The 26,052-nt window shown below is 39.1% G+C and overlaps 1 protein-coding gene across 3 annotated transcripts in view; it reads right to left on the minus strand.

Annotated features, from left to right (window-relative positions):
- The window catches only part of LOC121340234 (cytochrome P450 7B1), a 34,820-nt gene extending 24,876 nt beyond the window's left edge, over positions 1-9,944 (minus strand). For 2 of the 3 annotated variants that reach the window (XM_041412858.1, XM_041412859.1), the window contains exon 1: positions 9,697-9,944. The gene's annotated coding sequence lies outside the window, so the exon portion shown is untranslated. The remainder of the gene's footprint in view (positions 1-9,696) is intronic. The other variant, XM_041412860.1, reaches the window with a different exon arrangement.
- Between the last annotated feature and the right edge of the window lie 16,108 nt (positions 9,945-26,052).

Raw genomic sequence — 26,052 nt, forward strand, 5'->3', positions numbered from 1 at the left:
CAAAAGCTATTATGAACATGTCAAAGCAGTTAGAGATTATTCACAGGCTCGATCACAATATTTAAGCAACAAGACATGACAGACAGTGTCTTTCCAGGGGCTTATGAACACTCTAACTGTGAGGAAAAGAATGAGGCCAAAGGCTTCAACCCCAAGAAAGGTAATCCCCAGAAATGTGGTGTCTGGAATGTCTTCTTGTATTATGAGAGAGAGAGAACACTTAGGACAGGAGGAAGGCAGTGCGTCTTTCTATTTTTATTTTTTTAATTTAGCAGTTACAGTTTTCCCCTAGACCTACTTATAGGTGTTCTAGATATATGAGGACAGAAAATAAAATTTTCTTTCAAATATTTGGCCACAATACAATTCTTGACATTTATAAAAATATGCGTTATTAAATTCTCACCCAAATTATCTGACTCAGTGATCTCCTGGAACTCTAAATCTTCCAGGTTGAATACATGCAGTACAAAAAAGCATTCCCTGCAGAACAAGCCAGAAGAGAGTTTTAGCAATATACAATCTTTTACCCTTGAATTCTCAGCTTACATACTTCCTGTGCGGGTAAAGGCATTGCTCCTATCTGGTCACTGCTTTCAGGTTTGTGGGGAGTAAATGGATGCATCACCTTGAGAGAGACATGGATTGACTCGATGAGGAAGTGTGAGTCCTGGACAGAAAAACCTCACACTGCTACTGCCTATACCATGCCTAGGTAAAGTGGTTTCATACTGCAGTATTGATCACCATCACTTTTTCTTTAGGATAAAAATCACTCATAAAAGAAAAGGACAAAGACTCAGAAAAAAAGTAGCAAATACAATTTTGAGCATTCCAAGGAGATAAGAGTTTATCTGTGCTCCCAAAAAGAGCAGTACGGCAAAACAGACTCTAGTAGTAATGTCAGACAAACTGGGAGAAATGCTGACAGAAGCAAATCAACCAACCAGTGAATTTTTTTAGTGATTTTTTTCCCCCAAGAAAAACGCAATAATTTTGTTGAAAATTTTTCATGTCAAAAATTTCTGGGATTTTAATAAAAGTACATTTTTTCTCCTTTAAAACCATACAAGGTTTTATTGCTAAGATCTCCAACTGTAATCTGTTCACCACATGAGCATCTTTTCTCTCTCTTCTAGCAATTTAATTTAGGTAATCCCCAAATACCCAAAAAACACCAAGACTCAGTAATTCATTCAGTAACTCTGAAATATCACTCTCTAAGAAAACTTATTCCTTTGCAGTTTAGGCTAAATTATATCAAGAATTGTATGTTGACATTGTACATAGCAATGCTTCACACTGCACACTGTGTTGAAGGACACATCTATAAATACTACCTCTATTTCTAGTTACCAGTTGGGACATTGCCTAAAAAGCCAATAGGCAAGTAAATACCATTGTGGGAAAGTAATCTGAACAGTTTTAAAATGGAAACCCATGAAGAAAGAGCTTGTGGCTCAGGCTTTATCAGAGGCTGAAAATTCTGAGAAATTTTACAATACCAAATGTAATGTAAAGTTTCATAACAGCCAGGATAGGAGTCATGGTAAAGACAAGACCTGGCCAATGCGACAATAATTCATCAGTATTAAAAATTAATACAAATTTAATGCTCATAGCCTTCATTTTGCAATCCCACTTTGCTTCTGCTCTGGGTGAAGGCTGTGAGAGCAGCCATGACGACTCAACACTTGCCCTGACCAAGCCCAAGGTTATTCTATTACATTTTACATTTGAGGTTATTTGTCCAGTTCAGGACTTTTCCTTTCTTAATTCAGCTTTAATCAAAGGAAAATAGGCTAGGCAGAGATGATGAGAGATTACTGATCCTACCAGGTAGGGTGCTGTGCACCGGTATCTTTATATTTTTCCATGCCCTTCTTGAAGACAGTCAGTGACAGAATCTTTTCAGTCTCCCCAAGCAATCTGCTTCTCCTCACATCTAACCTTTATCTTCATGTACCTCAAGCCCACTACTTCTCATTCTGTCTGCAAAGGATAAGAGAATAAATTATTCCTTTCACTTCTGCAAGAACACTTAATGCATTTAAAGGTACTTACTATGTTCTCATTTAGTCTTCTTTAGGTTAAACAACCTCAATTTCTTCCAGTATTTCCTCATAACTATTTTCTAGACCTCTACATACTTATATCACTTTTTTCTTGATTTTCACACCTTCCTCTATGGCAGTGTCCTGCACTGAGCACAGCAGTGCAATTACTTATTCCTTCTCAAGGGTGACACCCTTTGCTTCCCAGCACAACCTCAGCTTTCTGTGCAAAATCACCGCCATGTTGATAAAAATCCAACTTGGGAACCATTACAGCCCTCAGCCTTTTCCCAGAGAAAAGATTGTGCTCCCATCCAGATGCTGCTGATTAGTCCTCTGTGTTTTCCAGTTCACCATTTGGAATGCTAATCCCTCCTTTGCAGGCTCGCAGACACTCCTCTTTATATATTATCCACAAACACAAACACTTTTTTCCCTCATATTCATGTGAGAAGGATGGGATCAGAAGATCCACCTGTATTTCCTTTTACTCCTATTAGGAATATATTTATGCTGCACATGAACTGACTTTACCAAAGACAACTCAATGACTTTTTTTGTGAAATCCCTCTCTTCCTTAATTCATTTCTGCACTTCAATATACTGCTTTGCTGCAACACATGTTAAAACTGTATGCAGTAAGTAGCTCATAGTAGGAAATCATATTAACCGTCTGGCCTGGAAGTGACAAGTGAAGTGTGGATAAGAATGTCAGCACTCCCCACAGAAATATATTCAAACAGGCAAAAATCATTCCTTACGTAATAAAGAGCAAACAAATAAATTCAGGAAATCTCAGAAACAGTGGTGGGACATTATCACATTTTAAAAATCCTGGTAACAAGGAAAGAGAGGAGAATGCTAGATGGAAAAATATTTCTGCTTCTGTATGCAGGAACAGTGTTGGAGAATGTAGTATATAATTTCAGAACTAAAAAAAAAATAATTACTGCAAAAATCAAGTATTGTTTTCTATAAAACTGCATGCTAAATAATGCAGGATGATCATTAGGACAGAAAGGGTGATGAAAATAGACCCTTCATTTAATGTAACTGAGCCATCCAGAAGTTTGGAATCTTGGTTAACCAGACATCCCTATAATCACCAGAGAGAAAAGGAGCTTTTTGGAAGTATTGGTCTTAATGATACATTACTAAGGTCATCAAGGTAGATTTCCTTTAATTCTGTCTTGTCTTTTCTCATATTTGTTTTTTTGATGTCACTTTTCCTGACCCACTCATATGAAAATATTTTTCTCCTACTCCTGATTCCTCTGCATACATCCACCCTCTTGGGATGCCTCCATGGACCTGCCATGACCATTCAGCCCCTTTCCCACCCGCTGTTAACTTTCTTCTCAAACCAAGCTCCTGTTCAGATCTGGGGAGCCTTTGCTCTCATCTCTTGCAATGTGTTTTTAGTCCAGGTATTGTCCACCTGCTTTCACTTCCAGTTCACCCTCAGCCAAACCCCTTCTTGAATCCTGCCCACCACTGTGAGCCATACACACTGCAGTGGCACAGAGAAGAAGCAAGGCTGTTGGTGAGTCTTGTCCAGTTTCCCCACTGTGCTCTCCTGTCTTCCCACACCCATCTGCTGTCTCCTGTCTTAGGCTGAGACAGGAACAGCCTTTCTACAGTGCATGTCTGCATTGTTCACTGCAAAACTGATCCTCAGTTCTGAGATCAACCAGTACCAATAAAATCACTCTCTCTCTCCATCTCTCCTTTCAGGGAGTATCAGCCATTTTCAAGAAGCAAATACAATTCATTCAGGATGCATGTGTGTGTGTACACATGTATTTATCAATTATGTGTATATATCAAACAGATGATGAATATCAATACAGATTATGTGTATATAAGCATACTTCTATATGCACACACATACGCATTAACGCAAACAAAGATCACATCATAGGAAAAACTGAGTGGTGCCTTTTTTTTTTTTTTTTTTTTTTTTTTTTTTTTTTAGCAGTAACACAAACACTTTCCATGTTGTAGCACAAACAGTTTTATTGCAATATTTTGGGGTTTAGCAGTAAGCTTCTGATGTTATAGCCATGGTGGCACTGTGAGTATCAATACCCCCCTTTGGACCTGAGTGCATTATATACCATTATTGACCAGCAACAGACCACTGCAGAAAACTGCTCTGTCCCTCACTCTGTCTACCATGCACAGAATTTTCAAATACCAGCAACCCACTCCTGATTTATTGAGGTAATTAACTAGAAAACAGGGCCACTTAGTCTGTCTAAAAAAACTCCATGTGCATAGCTTTAGAAGAAGAAAAGATTTTGCATTTTATCTTTTTAAAAAAGATTAAATACAGCTAAGAAGATTTTTAATTAACAATTTCATGACTCCCACAGTTATGGCCATGCATTCCCCAAGTGGAAGCACAGAAGCACACGGCGATCTGCAAGCAATTTCCCTCCTCTCCCCCATGAGCTTCAGATGTCAGACATTTCACAAATTGTATTACAGAATTAACAGTCAGGACATATTTTGCTCAAAAATGTATTGAAAAACTCCAAAGTATAGTCTCAACAGTTGGATAAACACAAAAATACCCCAGGCACCTTATTTAGTTCACTTATTTGCAAATAAACTCAAAGTTGACATAATGAGAGAAGGTAACTATTCCTGTCAGCCAGGCATGTATCACAGGAAAACAGCAATTGAATACTGCACTTAGGTGAACGTTTCAAAAGCTTTAAAGTCTGTAAGATGAACACAGTATTAGTAGGTCTTCTCTTTCAAAGATCATTCAATTATTCATATTTTCTTTCCAGATATTTCTTTTCCCTCTTTTCCTTCCAGTGCTACAAGTCTATTGCACATAGTCTTGTATGTTAAGAGAAACAGTCTTGTAGTGGGATTTCCCACAAACATTAATTTTCTCCTGTTTCATCTCCTTCTGCCACCAGCCTAGATTAACATCTCAGTTTCTCCTTCTGAACTGATTTTACTTCTCTCAGCAGAAACTTCAGGTGATCTATTTCAGCAGAACGCATGCAGCGACCTGCACTCTTTATCTTTGGCTTTTCACTAGCTGCAACAAGTCTCTCCTCTTTTTCCCCTTCCTAGATGTGCTTCTACGTTCTTTACTCTTCTTCCAAAACTTCTTTTCCACTTTGCTTGTACCTTTCCCTCCTTCTCTCACCCTGAGCTCTGCTCCATCTCTGCTCCAGCATTCAAGAGCATATGGGTCTTTTTCAAATCAGACTTTCTCATAGTTCACATTGGATAAGTCCTATCCCTGCCTTAACAAGCTGCCACAATTAGGGAGCCTCAAATCCAATTACTTGCAAATGCATTTTCCTAGGTCTGTGTAGTGACACTTTTCACATAAATGTACATCTGAGCAGCACCTTTTTATAATTCATACCGTGCACTATGAAACAGCAATCTGATGGACTCTTGGGTCTGAAGTGAGTGGATATGAAAAGTGCAGTCTTTTACTAAGCAATTTTGGGTAGGACTAGATTAAGACTAGACCTCTTATTATGAGGGGAATTCTGAAGTATCTTAAAACATTTTTATTTTTAAATTAAAAAAAAATACCCCTTAAATATATTTCCCACAAAACAGCTGCTCCTCAATTTTATTTAGCAAATATCAAAATGAAGCCAGTCACAGCCTTCTCAGCTTGCCCACAGCTTTTCCTAGGATGCTGAAAGGACTTAAAAACAGGGATGGTGGTGCCCTGTCCTCCTGGGGCGGATTTGCAGAGCAGCTTGCAGCCACGCTCAGCCACAAAGACTCTGAGAGCGTGGGTCGTGTGTCTCACGGGCAATCTCTGCCCGACCTCCCCCTGGGGTGCTCTCATCTGCTTTTCCCTCTCCTGAGCCTAAAACTCTGCTAAGCCCATAACAGATTTAATATGTATTAATTTAGGAGCATCAGTGCATTGCCTGAAAACAATGGTTTGATGCTTGGAAAATATATTCCTTTAATTGGTCTGTGGCTGCCCTTAAATATTTATGTAAACTGTATTGTATTCAAGGACATAAGGGTTAAACCTAAATGAAGCCTTGTATTTGTGTGAGTTCTCTCAAATGTAATCTTTGTTGGTTTTAGGCAAACTAACTAATTGCAGTTTTAGGTAAATCAAGAATATATTTTCATTCTGCAGTCACAGAAAGTAAGATATTATTACTTACTGAAGATTGTAAGACAGAACAGGGACTGGGACACTGTAGGTCTGAACATGTTTTAAATCCCTCTGCTAAGAAAAAGGAGTAGAAAACATAAATAAAATTCTCAATTTTTTCAATTAAAGTGAGCAAATGTCAACTTGGGGACTGGAATCAGAGACATTAGAATTTCAAATTAATACTTGTTTCATTTTTTTCCTCATTTGATTCCTCTACAAAATAATATTAACATTATACAGGATCATCTTTCTGAAAAATCCAAGATGGCTATATATGAAAATATATTATCCTTTTATTTTCTTTTTTCAAAACCAAGTACCCTCCTACTGAGTAATTTCACAGAATACTGGAGTCATTTAGGTTGGAAAAGACCTTTAAGATCATCACACCCAACCACTGCTCTAGCACTGACAAGTCCACCACCAAACCATGTCCCCGAAGTGTTACTTCCACACAGTCTTTCCAGGGACTGGGACTCAGCCACTTTCCTGGGCAGCCTGTTCCAATGCTTGACCACCCTTTTGATGAAGAAATTTTCCTGACATCCAATCTATACCTCCCTGTGTGCAACTTGAGGCCATTTCCTCTTGTCCTACCTACTGGTACTCAGGAGAATAGACTGACCCAGTTTCAGGGAGTTCTAGAGTGATTAGGTCACTCCTGAGCCTCCTTTTCTCCACCACAGCTCCTTCAGCCACTCCTCATAGGATTTGTGCTCCAGAACCTTCACCTTCTACCTTCCCCTTCTCCAGGCATGCTCCAGTGCCTCCCTGTCTTTAAACTCAATATTAGAACCCAAAATTCAGCCAACCCATGATGAAAAATAGGGTGAACACTAAGGTTGGAATCAGGTATTGAACTGCTGGCTCTTCCTATTTTCCCCCATCATTCCCTGCAAATAGAGGAGAACACTACTTGTGCAACTGATCCTTTAGCCAGTTTCCCAAGCCCTGAGGTCTCTCTTGACTGCCCTCAGACTTCTTGTTGGGACTTTCATACTGCCACCTGAAAAATCAATAATGGGTGATAACCTGAAAGCCGTAACAGGGTGGGAAAGTTTCTCTTCACATCTTTAAGCTGGACCCAGGACGCAGCAGACTTCCCAAACAGGTGTGACCAGTCTGCATGTTAGGGCTTCTGTTCCCATCAGAAGAGAGTTTCCTATGACAGTGACCTCTCTTCTTGCTTTCAGGAAGTGGCTTTGACAGAGGGTGTGGTCTGACTTGACCCTGGTGACGCCTCCATGCTAGAGGAGCCCTAGCTCTCACCATTGTCCAGCTACACTCACAGAGCCTCACCCCTGTGATGCCAGGCACCTGGGAGGTGGGGCAGTCACACAGGTGATGCTCCTGCTGCACTGGGCAGGAGTTTATCCCCATTGCTCCCTATCCTGTAAATCACTGTGTTCAAGAAGAGATGGAATCCTCCATAAATCATGGGCTGTTGTCTGTTGTGCCTGTCTCGGGGAAGACAGGATGAGATTCCAGTAGCCTGTCTGTCTGTCTGTTTATCATATTCCCTGATGCTCCTCAATCTGCACATCCTCATCTCATTCAAATTTGAAATTTTATTAATAAAGTGTTCAATATTTTTCAACCAGCTACTTCAACTGGGTACCATTGCAATTGCTTTGGAGCCCCACATAATTAAACGCTGATTCCCAAACAGCAGATGAGGCAGCTGTCTATACACAGGACACAAAATTCACAGAAGTGTCAAACTTCATGAAATCTTAAAACTTTAAAAGATTTATGTTGAAGAGATAATGAGCTTTACAGGTTCTAACAAAAATAATGTGGATACAGAGAAGAAGACTAAGATTTAGAACACCTCATCCATGTTAATCCAGGGATGCAAGCTCAGGACTACAGGCTGGTGACTGACCCAATCATCACTCCCTTTGCTTAAAAGATTTCAAGACTGGCTGCACAGCACTTATCTAGCACAGAAGTCTGTAGGTGTGGGTGTTTTGACTACACTCAAGGATGGACTCTCATGTGTCTTGCTATGTGACCTAGAAGCCAGACCATTAGCACCCCAAACTCTGTCATATGACCGGTGCCGAACACAAAAAACAACACGGATTTCTTCCTAGAAAGGACCTCAATAGTGCTTGCCAGAAGACAGTTGGATCTGTAAGAAATGGGAAAATCCTCCAGATCAGGTTGTCAGTAAAGCTGATATGAGATGCTGGGTCTTGTGGATGCTCTGGGCATCAAACCCTGCTGGGATGAGCCACCTCTGACTGCCACATATAGATGCAGCATGCAATCTTATTTCCATCTGTATGTCTGAATCCCAAAACATGCATTCCCATTGTCCCAGTGTTTAAATATTTGCAATTTTGTCCGATTCTGCAATTTTTGTTTGTTCTGACTGAAAGAACAATTGTGTGTTAAAAGTACAATGTAAAAACTTCCTTTATTCCAAAGGATAAGTGGGTATCAATAGCATCATAAACAGCTGAAGAAATATGGACTCACTGAAGTCAATACTGAACTGAATATTCAGACTGATTGTGGATAGATTTCATACCCTGTGCTGCACCAGGAAGTCAGGCATAGGGTGAGGCCTGAATTTCATAATATACATGCTATCCCACGGCTCATAAACAACTGGTGACATCATAGGGGTGATGAGGAGTGCATCAAAGGCATGGCCAAAGGGAGCACTGAATTTTGTATTGAGGGTAGGCATAAATCCTAAGTTTTCCTAGCTATAGCTCTACTCTGGTTATAAACTTGAGTTCTCTACCACCAATAACTGTTCCATATATATGCTGTATTATGTACCTTTGCTATTTTTCAATTATGAAAAAAATACAAGAAAATGAAAATTAGAAACAAAAGGTTACCAGTAAAAATTTTAAACATTTCAATTCCAAAGATTTGCACCATTCTGATACAATGTAGCCTTCTGTTAATGATGCATCTGTCATTTTATTGACACCCCTAAACAGCTTTATTCTCTCTTCCAATTAAGAGACAAAGCTGATTATGTCAATCTATGAACTGGCATCTGAGTGCTTTTGTTAAAATGTAAGAAGCAATGAATATGACTATTGTTATGCTAAAACAAAAAACTTGGGAATTTTTACTGGAAAACCCAAGATAGCGTAATATATAATGGCTAAATTAGAACAGATTCTTCATATCCATGCAGATGCACATGCAATTGTATTATATAATTAAATGAAGATACTGTGTGAAAAATTAATTCCCAGTAATAGAAAACATAAAGCAACAGTGATACATAATATGCCTAACTAAAATATGTGAGGAGAAATCATCAGATCATAAAATATCAAACAAATAAATGACAGACTAAACTATCAATCCTCAAGGAAATATTAAGTTATTAAATAATCCAAAATGCTTGCATGCCAGGACATGATTTCAGCTCCATCCTGCTTCTAAATCAGAGATACCTACTCAGTAGGCTCTTTTAAGACAATACTGTGGATGGGATGAAAAGCTTACCATTGTAGGTAGGTCTTTGTGTTTGGATTGTCACAGGTGAAACAATCTCCCACACAGCAGCATGAATTGCTGCAATCTATCCTCACCTAAAAAGGCCAGGGAGAAGACAGCAACAGGCAAATCCCAGAGAGTCAGATGATCTTCAGTATTTTGGGATGTTTAGCAGTTTTCAGACTCAACACAAAACAGTCTTCCCCTCAGTTTTGATTAAAGGCAGCAGACAGAGGTTATGTGTCTCTTCTGGCAGCATTAGATCTTCAAGACCAGTAGTGGTGCTGAGCTCCTGGCAGGAAAGCACTGAATCCTTTCCAAGGAACTCAACTGATTCCATGTTTGCAGTTCCTGCTGATGGTACTGGGTGTCCTCAGGACAGAGCTTAAAGTACTGCAGTCTGACACAGCTCTCCTGGCATCAACTGAGCTAAAAAGAATTTACACCCTGAAGATTTAGTCTTCAGCTGCTGACTGTGTCAACCAGTGTTGACATACATCCAACGAACACATACATCTTCCCTCTTTCTCTTTAAAAATTTCTGTTCTAAATTATCAGAAAAAGCCAAGACATTACAAGCTATCGTATCAACGACATTAAATTTAGTTATAGCTTCTGTGCTCCCTCACATGCACACAACACCTGCGGTTGCAAAATACCATGCTTCTACCATTTGCTCATCAAAGGATCATAGACTTTTGTCGCAGATAAACTACAGACAGCAAATGGAATGTCCATGACCTTCTACTTTGACCTTCATGGAGGTTTAGTCCACAGGGGAAGGTAGCTCCTCACACTTTTGCTAAAAAAGAAAAAAAAAAAAAAGATCTGCAAGTACAAACTATAGCCTTTGCACTGTGTATGTGCAGGTTAAGAATATGTCTCTGGATAACTTATGGAGATGTCCATTACTTATAAGACCAGTGGTCTTGCTCAGTACTTCAAAACATCACTCTACTTCTGTTGCACATCATGAAATACCCAGCTGACTGAAAACAAAGTTTTGAGAATGGTTTTAAGGAATTATTAAAAGGGGTAATAATTTTTCCTCTGCTCCAGGATCTCCTCTAACAGTCCACTCAATAACCTGCTGTGAGTTTGGTAAATTTCCATTTTGACTACCCACTAGTAAGGCTGGGCTGTTCACTGTTTAGTGAGAGAAAGGGAAGGTTTCAGCCCTTTGGCTTGAAAAGGGTCTTCTTTAAGAATGTCATGGCCTTCTTTTAAGCCACAAACACTTTGCTCACACTTAAGTAGCAAGTTTGAGGTATTAATCTCAATATTTTATATAATTATAATTCTGTTCTAATATAATATTCTTAATATTATTCAGAATTTTCATCCTAAAATAACAAAAAAGGAAGTAAGCAAATTCAATCACAGCCTCATGTTCTTACAAATTGGGGGATGTTTATAATTTATAAGAGCGGGTAAATAAAAACCATATTAAAATCAGTGATATAAATCCACATAGCAGTATTAACTTAAATACTGCTGTTGTTAGGCCAGATAGTACTTGGTAGAGATAATATCTCATTAACAGTGGTAACTAACAAAAATGACAATGGTGGTCACAGAATACAAACACCTGCACATGTGTAGGACTTACAAACCAGTCATTAACAGATAAGATTCCCAGGGAAAAGGGACTCTATATGATCTGAAGAGCTCTCAAAAAATGCCTTTGAAAATCAGATTAATAAAATCAAACCCTACCATTGCACCTGTCCACGGCCCAGCCACAGAATTCTTCTTGCCTGTGCTGGCATCAGTTCCGACCACAGCCAGCCACTGGACCTCTGCCAGCCACAGCAGAAGCCCGGGTCTTCCAGCAGAACAGGCATCACAGCCACTTCCAGGCTTTTCCCTTTCTTGTCCCCTGACTCCCCCTCACCCCCCTCCCAACAGCTCCTCTGGATGGGCCAGAGGACATGGCCAAAGGAAGGGAAGTGCAGCCAAGACTTTGCTATGCCCCAGCAGCCCCTCTCTGCTGTTGCAGGGTCACTGGCAGCCAGAATGATTTAGAGCAGCCTTCAGGCTATTCTAACTTACAGTGAGGGACTTGACTGACTCATTGCTGCTCCAGGACTGTGGGAACATAAAGCTACCTTAAAGCCATTTCAGTTATCCCTGCTTCTGAGCTGTGCTATTTTATCCTTGCCTGTGACTGAAAAAAACCGGAGAGTGCGGGTTGTTGACACATCTTGCAGCTGCAGCAAGTGGTGCTTTCCTTTGCCTTTCTTCTGGCTTTATTTGTTGGGGGTTTTTTGTGTCTATTTTGGCTTTACAGACGGCTCTGGTAGTGTTCATAGCCCTGCACTCCATCTGAGACTGTGATTTATGGCAGTCTCTGCTCTATTGATTGGTCTTCCAAAGCTGAGGCTCCCGTCAGCTGCAAGGCTGTGGGAAGGCATGCTGTGCTGGAGTTTGCTGTCTGTAACCAGGACAAGCAACATTCTTGAGGTTCCCATGCATGCCATGCCCATCAAGAATAATTTTGTACTTTAGCATCTTAATTTTTACAGAATCAAATGCTAGTGACAAGCTCAGCTGAAGAGAGATCAACTGTTTCATTTCATTGCTTATCAGCTTTGCTTACATTTTAACTCTGATGGTACTTTGGATTAAATTTCTGCATCGATAATCTGTTTTGTTAGGCACAGAAAATATCAAACTACATTTATTCTACTAATTCCTGTAGCACTCATGCACTTATATATACCTTCAATATTCTCTTTCTTTTTATATTTGCCATTTTAATTTAATGCTCTTCATTGCAAATTTTTCACACTTACCCTCTTTGTCCTTTTCTTCTATAACACCTTTATTAAATTAAATCTTGTTTTTAAAAAAGTACTTCCATTTTTTAATATTATTGCTTCTTCTCCATCACTATCCAGATTTAACATTTCATTGAGCAGACAGTTTTAATTTTCCATTTCTCCAACTGTTCTTTCATTAGACTATTTCTTAAGTCTTCCATTTTATTTTTCTCTTCTGTAATTTGCTTTTAACCTGCCTAATGGACTTGTCTCTTTTGTAATTTGCTTTTATTCCCTGTTACTCTCCTTGTGACTTCTCTTTGTTGCTCAGTGCTGACAAGTGTTCTTCCCCATCCCCTGTGAGTGACAGTGACAGCATTTGAGTGGTAGCTGGCAGATTTAGGAACAGTAAGTATCTGTCTGAAAAAATTTTATTTGGTTTTATTTTTATTTTGACTGTAAAATCAGACCTCTCGAATCCTAGAGCACCAGGGGGCATTGTTTCATTTAGAAAATAAAAATTGTCGTGATAGCTATTAACTTCCCAACAAGTCCACTGCAATACCAAACAGAGCCAAAGGGAAAAAAAAAAAAAAGGAGGTATTAAGGCAAATGCAGCAACCAAGGAAGGTTACAGGTCAAATGTTTTAGTGCTTAAAACCGGGTATTATTCTGGAAAGCTGCTCTACAGTGAATCAGAAGTGTTGTACCCCTGATCTCCATGCCTCTATGCCTCAATGTTCAGCTATAGCATTGAGGGGAAAATAAGGAATTGGGAGTTACACTGACAGCTCCTGAGCAGAAACATGAATTTAACCAACAGTGGAAAATATTGACTGAAGTATCTACAAGAAGCAGGCAGTGACAGCCAAGGGAAATTACATATAAATGTAAAGAAACTGCCTGAACTGCCATTAAAATGAATGGAAAAGTAAAGCAACAGGAGAAAGTGGAATGTCCCACAGGTCCAGCAGCCACATTTTAGTGAAATAATTAATAGGCTGCATTTCATAATGAATTGCAGGGTAATAACAAACATAAGTGCAGCTTCACAGCTGACTAAACTCACAATAGCAACAGGCAACCCTATTACCACTACTGAAACAATCCTGTTTGCCAAAGAAAAAGAGAAAAACAAGGCAGCAAAACTCTCTATAATTATGAGGGAAATCATCTATGTAACAACTTAACTAATGCCCAGAAGCTGAATGACTCACAGCACTAAGAAAATTAAAAAGGGTGCTCAGTAGTATTATATAATTCAGGGCACGTACATTAGAATACCATGGTCTTACCACACCAGCAACAAATTTAAGCACTATGCAGTGCAGGGCTCCAAACCCTGCAGATCACAAGCAAATTCAAACCACAGAGCAGAATTAAGTGTGTAGCTATATACAGATTATGGATCTACATGTCCAAAGATGGATTTTTGTTATTTGGATGAGAAGCATTTTTTGTTTGCTTGTTTGTGGGGTTTTGTTTTGTTTGGGGGCGAGTTGTTGTTTGTTTTAGTTTTATTTTCATGAGATTTGATGCTTGTGTAGCTTCAAGAGCTCCTGCTCTAAGTGTGTTTATAAGGAAAATGACATGAAATGTAGCCCCCTCTGAATTGCCAGCTGCAGGTGAGGACCTCCTGATGGAACTGATGGACAGCACTGTCTGAACATAAACTCTGCTCACACTGCCCAGTCTTGCTACAGCTCTTTTAGCTCAAGTCATCTTGACTCAAGCCCAGGGCCAGGTCACATACAGACCAGAAATACAAACAAAGAATAATTAGCTGTGATTTACCTAACCCACTAATTTCTAAATAAGTAAATTTGGATTAAAAGTGACCCCCTTTTTAGTTTGGGCCCCATTTATACAAGAAGAATCACAGGTGCCCTTGAGCAATACCTGCTGAAAACCAAAGGAGCTCCTGCAAGTTCATATTTCTCCTAGGCACAGGGAGAACCCAGGAGATACTGCAGATGCCCCAAGGTGAAGTCAGCTGGAAGACAGCAGAAATCAGATATCAAGTTCAAACTTGTACAGCAAAGTTTTTACTGAGCAACCATTTCATAAATCTCCTTTATGTTGTCTTCAGCTTCTGAGCCCCTGCTGCTCTGCATCCCAACAACAGGGCACCACCTGGCACACTGTGCTGCTTCTCTGAACAACAAATTGATTCACCATAAAAATGAGAATCACATGTCAGAACTTCATGGTTTGCTGTAGAGACTTCTAAAGATTAGAGAAATATATGTCTATGTTTATATAAATACAAATAAAACAACAGCCAAAGCATCAAACACAAAAACTTCCTTTTATCCCTCTATATGTCACTATTTAAGTTTTTTCCACTATTTGCAACAGATACATTTTTTTTTACTAATAAAGATCATGTTGACCCCTCTCCTTTACAATGAATAAACAACAAAGCATACATTCATATTACAAATAACACATTATTACACACACCTATACTGAGCTAATTAAATTCCTGTAATTTCCTTACTAGCAGTGTTGTATTTTACCTACTTGTACATTATCATTTTACTGTGGCAACTCATATGACTCTAAATGCTCATTTTCTTGTTACATTATAAGCAACCTGTTGGTGTCTAATTGAATACCAGATAAGTAATTTAATCTTGAGCTTCTACTGCCATCTGTAATATTAGGAAAATACTGTATGTAAATCATCACCATATACCCAACTGGTTAAGAGTTTACAGTCCTTCAAGAAAACATTCAGCAAAACAGCTTGCAGTAACTCTGTATTATTTTCCATATATACTATCAACAATATCTTTTATTTATTTTCTTATACATTAGCATTTTAAAAATAAGTGTTTATGTTTATTGTTTCCTTCATTAAGGTTTGTTTTGGAAATAATATGGCTAGTTTGAAATACAACATTTATTATTAACAAAACTCCATGTTCAGTGAATGCTTACCTGTGGAGCTAATGTATTCAAAACACAGGTTAAAGCTCAAAAGCAGGTGGACACAGCATAAATAACCCATCATCTAGATACAAATCCACCTGTGAAATTAGGAGGCCTTTGGAAGCATTTTATATGCAAAGCCTTTGAATACATTTATGGTAAGTCTTAACATTTCTATCTGAAACACCTTTTAGGATATTTAGAGAAAGATCTTCTGTGAACAGATCTGCATTTTCAAGAACTGCTCTGAAGTCTCAACCTAGGCAACTCTCAAGGGATGCAGTTATGTTACATCTGCTGTGTGCTAGACTGCAATGACAAAGAGGATGTTATTGTTCATTTCAATTTAATGTGTGGATAATACTGTCCCTAGGCACCAAATTTCTACCAAGGAGGTTAGATTATTGTAATATCCACATAATTAATTGCATTATCAATTTTCTTACTTTTTAAACATTTGCTTTTGGTTAGAGAAGATTATTGTACTGCTTCTAAAAATGTCTTTACAATTAATTATCTTTCACTGCAGCAAGCAACAAGGAAATGGATATTAATTATATAAGACTTTCTCAAATTGCTGGGATTATCTCATTTTTAATTACAAGTGGCATAAACAGTTTGTGCAAGAAATGTGGCAAAACACCTATAGCTTCTGTAATATGCTTTTTTGCACCAAAATCAGCCGTCTTTCTTATTTACATAAAATATTCCAGTCTGCCTTGGAAAGGCTCTTCAGCCTTCAATACTGTCTGTGGGAAGTTTCATCACGGAAAACAAACATCAGCAATCAGTTCAAATCTGCCTTGCAGCCAGTGAGTCAGGGATGTCCTCCTAGGGGCTTTAAACCAGTTGTGCTCCCAGACAACACAGAACAATGCCAGCATCTCATTTTCAAGACGTAACTGACACATTAAAGGCCCATGATCCTTAATTAGAAGCACTTATTGACTCAAAAATGAAGTCTATAATCCCACTAAAACGCCTGTTTTCTAAGCACCAGAACACTGGTCCACCAGAGACATGCTTGCACTGGCTCACTCCACAGCATGCCTGCAACACCCTGTGCTCATCCAGTGGGTCCTATCTCCACTGAGGGAGAGCACAGCCGACATTCCCAGCCAGCCAGCTGGGCTCAGCTGCCTGAGCTAAGTTCCTGGAGAGGGAAGAAGGTAAAAGGAGAAAGAGAAGGGAGAAGAGGATCAAGAACAAAACAGAAGAATGTTGAGCTGAAAAAGATAGGAATAGATTTAGAAGTCACCCAAAGACCTTGGAAGACAGAAAACAAGAGTAAGAAAAATGCTGAACTCCAGCGAACAAGGCAGCAGTATCTTAACCAAGTTGGTCCTGACCACGTAGATTTTAAAGAGATGGCCTGTAACTACAGCCTGGCAGGGTACCCATGGAAACTAATGTAGAAATTAAGTTTGAAGTGTTAACCATGCAGCAAAATCCACCAATGGGAAGTTTAAAATTATAAAAATACTGCTCAAAGGCCAGAAAACCTGAGTCTCTGATTCTCAGAAAGCGCAAGAGGCAAAAGGCACGTGTCTGTGCAAACTTCTCCTGCCATGCACTCCCTGGCACACACCTGCTGCTGGCCATAGAGCCAACAGGAAATCCAGCTCTGGGAGCTGTTAGCCTCACCTTGTATTCTTTTCTTTAAACATAAAATGACAACCACAAAATATTAATAAAACATATTTCTGATTTGGGGAGTGGAGGAAGGAAGCCAGAAGCAGACACAAGAGAATACAGCATTCATTCATATGTACTCCCAGACGAAAAGATTGTTCATTCTGTATTAATAATTATTTAAAATCCACTTGTGAAAGAAAAACAGTAGATGAGAAAGCACAAGCTAATATAAGCTTTTCTGCAACTAGTGAAGTAGAGGTCTGATCTTGCACCCGTGGTGCTGAAATGATACTGCTTTCATGTGTGTGCTTACTGCATTGCTCACAATGTGATTATTTCCATAAACTCATTCCTATCTAGCTTTTTACTTTATCAGTTCAAGTTTTGACTGAAGTTTTAACCTTATTTGAGCCTTACACAAGGAACTGAATTTACCCAATTCTTCTCTTTCTTTCAGGTTTTTGTATTCCTGGACAGCTTCTGTGCAATTACTTACTTGTTCATCTTAAATCTAAGCAATTGTGGGTTATATAAAGACTCTTCCACCTATTACCATCTTTTGTTCAATTAGCACTGACATGTAGCCTTCCCACTGCTGAAACCTGCACCACCTCCAAGAATGACTCTCCACAACTCACCTCAGAAGGCACAGCAAGGTTTCTCTTGTGCAAACCTGCATTATTTTTCTCAGAAAATGCCTATGTCTCTCTCAGCATCGGATGAACCTTCTGATTCTTGCAGGTGACACCATCTGCAGCTGCTCTAAAAAACTTTATGAGGAGAATTCCCACTGAACAGCCTTTGCTCTCTTATGGCATCTCCTTCAGCTATTTCCTGAGCCAACCTGCTGTAGGTAAGGCTTGTTTTCACTGATTCAGATCTTCAACAATGAGCTTTTCTTCAAGCAGACAAAGAGAATAGATAAAATATTGCTGCAAAGGAAAGGGGAGCTATAGGAGGAAGGATGATGGGGATTGAGCAGTTAAAAGCAGTAAGGCACATGAAAAAGAGTATGGCTCATACTTTCAAATGAACTTGAAAGATTACATAGAAAGCAAAACTCTAAAGAAAGCATCTTGACATAAAGTACAAGATAGGTGCACTGTAGGATTGTGCAATGGATCCATTTCACAAGGCTGCTCTAACAAAAAGCAAGATCCTGGTCAGAATTACTCTGAAGTATCGATCCAAAACAGTTTGTACACTATTAAATGTGCTAGCTGGAATTTAAATTCAAAGCCTACATCTCTTTCACAGTTACTATGGAAGCGCCTACCCTCTGTATATTTCAGATCTACAGTCTCAGACTTGGCCTTCTTTGCATATTAGATTATAACAAAATGTTGTCACTTCTTCCCAAAAATATCTCTAAAGACTGACCTTTCCCTTCTTTCCTACATCAAGAAATGTTGTCAAGTGGCCATGTCATCTTGCCCCTTGCAGCCACTGGACATGGTTTACTGGAGGGTGCTTCTTCATTCTGAGCACCCCTGAGGTGGGATGTTCTAGTGGGGAAGAAGGCCATACCTGCTTTTTGGTTTCTTCTCTCCTCTGTGTTGGGTGCAAACTTAGCTTCTCCACTAATATTCTTTATGACTGTCCTGTATTCTTGTGGAAAACAGAGTTTTCAGCTAAAGCTCCAATCTGCCAGCAGTACCACTCCTCATTGCTCAGGCCCTTTCTTGTTACACTACGAGCAGTTGAGAGGAGACTGCTCCAAGCTCCCAAGGCCCTGGATGGTTACACCTCATAGAACAGTGGGGATGTAGCACTCTCACTTGGGCCACACCATATGTTTCATTTTATAAAGCTAGACAGAGCCCAACTAAGATCAGTCTGCTGCTGATTTCTGCATAAGGTTATAGTCTCAGCTGATAATGGTCAAAAATTTTAGTGACCTATTGGTTATCATTAGCCAAGACAAAATTAATTTGCAGCTTATTTTTATCTAAGAGATGGATATACATCCATAGACCCACCACCACAGAATGGAGGTGACTCTTCATGGCAGATGTACAGGACTATGTCCTTTATGTGCAAATTTAATAAGGCTCTGAGGAAGAGACCTCCTTCTGCTGAACTTGAGTAGCTGTGAATAACTGACACCAAGCTGTAGCAGTTCTGTGGAGTAACAAAGGACTCTGGGGCTGTCTGCATAATTTGCCACAAACTCTGGAGGTGCATAAACAAAAATTACCTTCACATACCCGTAATTTTATCTGTTCACATTACAATTGTGTGTGTCCATGGGTTACACATCAAGGAAAGTGTCTTTGCTGAGGGTAGGACCATACAATTCCATAAGACATGTAACCCAAGATGTTTTCCATTATGGTACAAACCAGACTTCTGTGGTGCTCATAAATATGATCGGTCTAACATTGTCAAAGATTATCAAATGTTTTTTTTAAAGCAAAAGACGCAGGGCAAAGAGAACTTTATAGAAAAAAGCAAGAAATTCCAAATTGTTTGGCAACAGGACACCTAAAAATTCACTGGAAGTTAATAAAAGGAAACATGGAAGCTATGATATTTCCACATCCCCAATGGTTATTTATAGGAAAACTATCTAAACATATAAAAGCATACATAAACATTTATGAAATAGGTAGCTCTTTGTAGGAGTACACAGGACATAGTAAAGGGAGTTAGATAACACGTTACTCAAAATAGACTAGAGCTAAATATGCCGGCTCTGTTCACTTTCCAAACTTTTTTTTTAAATGCTGACCAAGCTCAGCTGGGCAAGTGTTGCAGGCAAGACCTGCTTAGAGCAGTCATTTTCACATTCCCACTGAACATATCAGCTCTGACAATATTTTTTTTTTTAATCTCAACAGCAGAAAGTAATACAAAATTCCCTCTAACTCAGCCAAGAAAACAAAAATCAAATGTAAAAAATTAAAAATGCAGATACAGTATTACGTGAAATTGCACCAAATTTTACGATGGTCTGATGTTCCTGGTATTTTTATCTTAACACATCAAGGGTGATAGAAGCTTCTTTTTGCTGTCAAAGTGATCAAAGAGAGGTTGAGAAAGAATCTATAAACAGATGCTGCCCAGTGACAAACCTTAAAGAACAAGACTGTGGGGCCAGATGTTTGAGTGACCTTCGGACTACAGAACATGTTGGCATGGTGTTGATTTAGATAGCTGTTGGCAGGGGCTTTCGATCCAGCAGCTGAAAAAAAATCTAAATTATGGAAATATTTTTTCTCATCTTTCCCCTAACTATAAAAACTGAAACTACTGGTCAGTGGGGCTGATGGCTGTCAAAGAAGTTGAATTCACCACACAACCCTGCCAGTAGGTATCACATCAAAAAGGAGTTAGCTGAATGAACAAGAACATCTTCAGGCTGTGCCATTTTGCATCCCCCTCAACTTTCAACAGCTGTTTCTTGAGTGAATACAGATGCAGAATAATTATATGAAATGTTTTACATTTTCAATATACTACATCATGTAAATATGTAATCTATTATTACCTATGGGTGATATAATATAAACCACCATCAAGAAAGGGTTTGGAATGATGTGGGGAAGGATGTGGAATAGGAAATAGAATAATTAATCATAATGGTGACTTTCCTAGATTATGTTCTTCATACATGCTAGATTTGTAGAATTAAAATGATATTACAAAAAAACCCCCACAAAACCCAACAAAGTAACAACAACAAATGCAGAGATAATTGATCACATACATGTTGTTTTTGTCAAATACTAGAAGACCCTGGAAATTATTATTACATGTAACTTTAGCTGTGCTGCAATTTTCTAGATCTGTCTCAGCAAGCGCTTCCATTTTTTAATCCGATTGAAGAAATTAGTCACGTACTAGGAAATACAAAAGGAAAAGAGAAAGTCATCAATCCAAAATTCCAGCAGATACTCAAGTCTGAGCCACTGCACATTACTAGAACAAATGGAGAAAGCAGAAAAAGTCTTGCTTTGTAACATTAAATGTGATTGAAGACTGTACAGTTCTTCTTACGCTTTTAGACGTTTTGTCACTTTACCTGGAGAAATATACACTGCTTATTCTGAATTGCTGCTGATGTCCAGCACTTGTCAAAACCGCTATCTGTCAAGCACTTCACAAAGTGTTGCAAAATGACAGATCAGGATGTCTGAATAGATGGAGCCCCAGGAAAAACAGAACAGATAGAAAATTCATGACTCTAAACTACATCAAAGCGACTTCTGTCAACATCATGTCAAAAGAAGGAAAAAAAGAACTGTTCATTTTAGAGGGTTTTTTTCATTATATAAACACTTTTTTCACGTATGAGCTAAGTGTAAGGAAAAATTAACTTGGTGTACAGTATGATCACTTGAATGTGCCAAAAATATTCTTTAAATAATCCAGGAATAAGGAAACTTCTAACAGTAGATACTGTCTGGCAGTTAAAACCAATGACATCCAAAAGAAATGCATGAAGAATCTATCAGCTTAAAATAGGACAAACCATCTGGCTCCAAAGAAATAAAAGTATTCTGCTGTGCGTGTTTGTTGGGTTCACAGAATCCTACAACTGGATTAATTTTGTATTTCCTCTCCAATCAGTTTTGATCATCTCTACTTAGTCTGTCAATTGCACAATCCTAATTCACTGTTATATTGCAGGCAGCAGATTTAGTAATATCAAGACAATACTGTAATTTAAAAAAAGGAGCACCATCAGCATAATCAGACCTTCCATTACAGAGAAATATTTTAAATCATGCCTCAAAGGTTCCAGAAAATAAGCAGGTTATGATACATGACTATATACATTTAAATTATACATAATCAAATTTTGAGGAAGAATCACACACAGAATATTAGGGGTAGTACAGAGCTAGAGATGCTTTCTGTCTCATATACCTTTCACCATAGGCCCCTGCCATCAGTACTAAATCCAATGATGTTTACTAATGCTGTATTGACCTCTAGCAATCAAGAGGCTAAATGACCCTGTACAATGGGCTCGGTGGCTTTTAGAGCATTGGGAAATACAAAGCACACACACTCATCAACTTGGGAAATGGAAAGTGGCGCTTTGTGCGTGATCAAGTGAGCATTAGCAAAGTACAGAACCTGCAGCAAGTTTGGAAATCTGCATTGTCCACATTTGCTGTCTCAGTGTCATCTTTGCTTGCCGGTCTGGCTTGTGGAACTGCATGGAATGGGATGGGTTGGAAGGGACCTTTCAAATGCTTTCTGGTCCAAGCCCCCATCCTGGGTAGGGACATCATTCTTCCATCCACTTTTTCAAAGAGCTTGTAAAGCTACTGCTGGCTCTGACATGAGTGACAACTGATCGAGAAACTGGCACTTGCTCACTGGCACGAACATGCTCCAATTTTCCTTGGAGAAGATGCCCATTAACCACTGGCCAGCAAAGTTTCACTAGCTTCAAAACATTTGCAAGATATGAATGAGCATAAAGAGGAGTAGCACCTTCTGGTTCAGGAAGGTGCTTCGGGACATCCTGTTGAATGTGTACACGGCTGGGAATTGCCATCTATTAACACTGGAGTACAGTGGAAGGCACGTCTGCTGCCTACTGTATGCAGAACTCAATATATCTTGCTTTCTACTTACAAAAAGATGTTTATTACCTGTAACTGTACAGAGGTGTGTGCTTCACAGCAGCAGTGATTGGTAATAAGCCTCCTTTTCTCATTTACATTGATAGCAAGCATTAGTGAAGATATATGCATTTCATTTCATGGTTCAGAAAGAACAAAGTATATGTATATGTGATAGCAGTGGGTGGTTAATGAAATGGTCTGACAAACATAAGCTAATACATAATCATACCAGAATGTGGACTGGAACACCTGTTCCTGCTTCACAGGCTTACAATTCTTAAAGAAAAGTTACTATTCTCAAGAACTGAAATCACTACTATTTAGACATCAATATGCTCCGAGGAAATTTTAGTCATTTTTTTGCAAACACTAAAGGGGGGAATTTTAATGATATCAAATCTCTTTTGCTTGTGTCCTAAGAGTAATGAAAACTTCACACATGCATGAAGCTCCAGTAATTATTTTAAACTGCCTTCTGTTGTCCCCCTGAGGAACACGGTGGTATTTGTTTGATGCAGTTTAATTAGTGTCAGGGTAATTAATGCTATGCTATCTACATGAGATCAAACCCCTTTCTTTGTAACACTCTGGTAACTAAGAACTAAGAAAAGGAAGTGGTTTGAAAATGTGGAAGCTTGGTAGGCTAGATTCAGAAACAAACCAAATTGCTCAAATCTGCATTTACGTACCCAAAATATTAAACACATCCAGCCAAGTCAGAACTTAGGAGAGTGAGATCGGGATCATAATGCATTAGAACGGTGCTGTAAGACAGGAGACCCACTGCTACCCATGTAAGTTAAATGCTTTTTCTATGGATATAATCAAATTAAGTGAAACATTCATGGACACCATGCACCTTGTAAGGAGTTTAAATCCTTTAATAATGAAATTATATACTTTTGCACAACCAGATCACCATAGTTATTTATAAGCAGCATGTGGTGCTACCATGTGCTGATATATTTTCCTAAATAAAAGCATCATTTGAGTTTAATGAATGAATGTGATTCTGCTTTAATGCCTGAATAAAATTTGCATTTAATTGAATGTTCAGTCTACACTTCAAAATAGTGTCCTCTACAAAAAGGACCAAGGAGGCACCAGAGTGCAGAAGTTGGAACATACAGAAATTCCAGACACACACACTGCACACACTACATAAATCCTTTTTAACTGTTTTTTTGGTAATAAGGAACTGCAGTATAAATCTCACAACACACAAACTCGGGGTGATTACAGGCTTAAGGATATAGCTCCAGTTATCTTGACTGGATAAATTGTTATATCCTAGCGGTTATTCTGTTTTTCTAATAAAGGGAAGGAAGGAAGGAAGGAAGGAAGGAAGGAAGGAAGGAAGGAAGAGACAAAGCTTCTGAATTTTTTCTTTGCAACCCAAGAAATCGTGGGCTTGCCATGATACCTTTGACACTATTATTTTTAAGAATAGAAAAAAAAATGTTAGAGGCACACACATAGTCTGGAAAGCATATTTTATGCAATAATACAGAGTTTCTGTGAGGCTTCTTGCAGAAAAGAAAATACTGATTTGAAGACAAACAAAGTGGCTTGGTCTTTAACATGCAAAAAATAAGAGCTCTGTTCAGAACTTGCAAATGTTCTACCACAAAGCACAAGCAGTAGCCCTACAGCAGTCTGCAGATTGTGCTGGTATCTGTTACCATTCAATTAATGTTTGTCTTTATCACAAGGGATTTCACTAGCTTATGCTGGTGGCACAGCAGGGTCTGAGGGTCTCTGCAACACGCTGCTTTTGAGGTCATCCATGACCCAACATACCCATGGACCAGCTGACCAGCAAAATATGCCCCTTCCTCTTTCCAGCCCTGCTTCCTGCCACTTGCTTGTTTATCAATTAAAGCCATAAATACAAATTTCTTTAACAAGGCGGGTGATATAGTAAAGTAACCTGCCTAAAGTTTGCCATAAGGAGCACCCACAAAGTTCAACAACTGTGAAAGAACTATTAAAAAGGACACACAAACAAGTGACCTTGACTGACAAGCGCACTTCATCCCAGCAATAAACAGCGGCGGGGCTGATAAGTGTTCATTGGCGCAGAGAGTAATTACCTATCTGTCAGCGTTGCTGGTGTGTGCGAAATAGTATAAATGAAACATACATAATGTACAGCAATAATATCGGGCATGCAGAACCTAATGCATTATCATCATTCTCAGGGCTCAGGTTTATGTGGCTGCCACCACTGAGTAAATGCCTTCTAGCCATGATAATTTCATTCTAATCTCTGTTCCATATTATAATTTTCACAGCTAAAAGATACTGAGGAGCAATACGTTTCAATCAAGGGCTAAATAGAACACAACCTGTAACTGGGTATTTTATACACCTATATATATTTTTTTCTTTCAAAAAAAAATTTAGTCAATTTATGAATAGACTGAAATAAGCTGTAAATTTATGGATGACAAACTCTGTCTGCAGCAATGTCACAATGTCTGGAGACAGGCTTTACGTATCCTCTACAAGGGATGCCAGCTTTGTCTATCATATCTCACAAAAGAATCCAACCCTCTGGAAGAATAAAGGTTTCTGTACCACTTCCTAGCATGTTACCAAACAAGGTTAACACTTAAATGAATGAAAAAGGGTCCTATGGAGTTAAAAATAATAACAAAACAAGCTGTTAAACAATTTATGCAATTATTTTAAATGCTGTTTAAAATTTCATTTTATTTCATAACCTCCACAGCTAAACCACAACTGTGATGAACAAATACGCCTGCTTCCTCATGAATATCTATTTTACAATAAACCTTTTGTGTATTTTGAAATTATTTGAGGGATCCTTATGAAGAAAAAACACAATGATTTAAAGATACACTCAGGCCCCCCTTCCCTCCCTCCCCTCTCCATCTCATGAGGAAAAGGGAGAGAGAACATCACTCACTGCTTTATCAAAATCCATTTGACTGCATGTTAGTATTGGGGGAAAAGTGCAGTGAAACATGCACTGGAGGCCCTGTGGCACCAACTGGAGCCTGTGTGGCACCAGTGGCCCTAGTCTTACAAACTGTTGCACTGCCAGCCTCCTTCCCTTCCTCCCCAAAGCCAGAGGGATGTACGCATCTGACACTTCATGCTCAAGAAGCCTCAAAACGGGGCTAGAGCTGAATAGTGTGCTCCATCCAGCTGCATCCAAGGCAGCAAGATGGTGTTCCTGGGGAGCACTTTAGGGTGAGGGTGACTCCCCAGGGCAGAGGTGGTGTGCTGGGAGCAATCCTGTGCAGGCTAGAGGAGAGGGAAGGAGATGGATGCTCAAATCAGGGGCAGACCATGGCTCCTATCCCAGTGGGCTCTCACCCTACCTCTGGAGGGATTTCCACACACCTACTCTACTCTTGCCCTGGCCAGCCCCCACACATGCTGGTACTCATTACACCAACACCCATCCTCATTAGATAAGCGAT

The sequence above is a fragment of the Onychostruthus taczanowskii genome, unplaced genomic scaffold (assembly GCF_017590055.1).
Source record: "Onychostruthus taczanowskii isolate IOZ18803 unplaced genomic scaffold, ASM1759005v1 scaffold4, whole genome shotgun sequence".
NCBI classification, from domain to species: Eukaryota; Metazoa; Chordata; class Aves; order Passeriformes; family Passeridae; genus Onychostruthus; species Onychostruthus taczanowskii.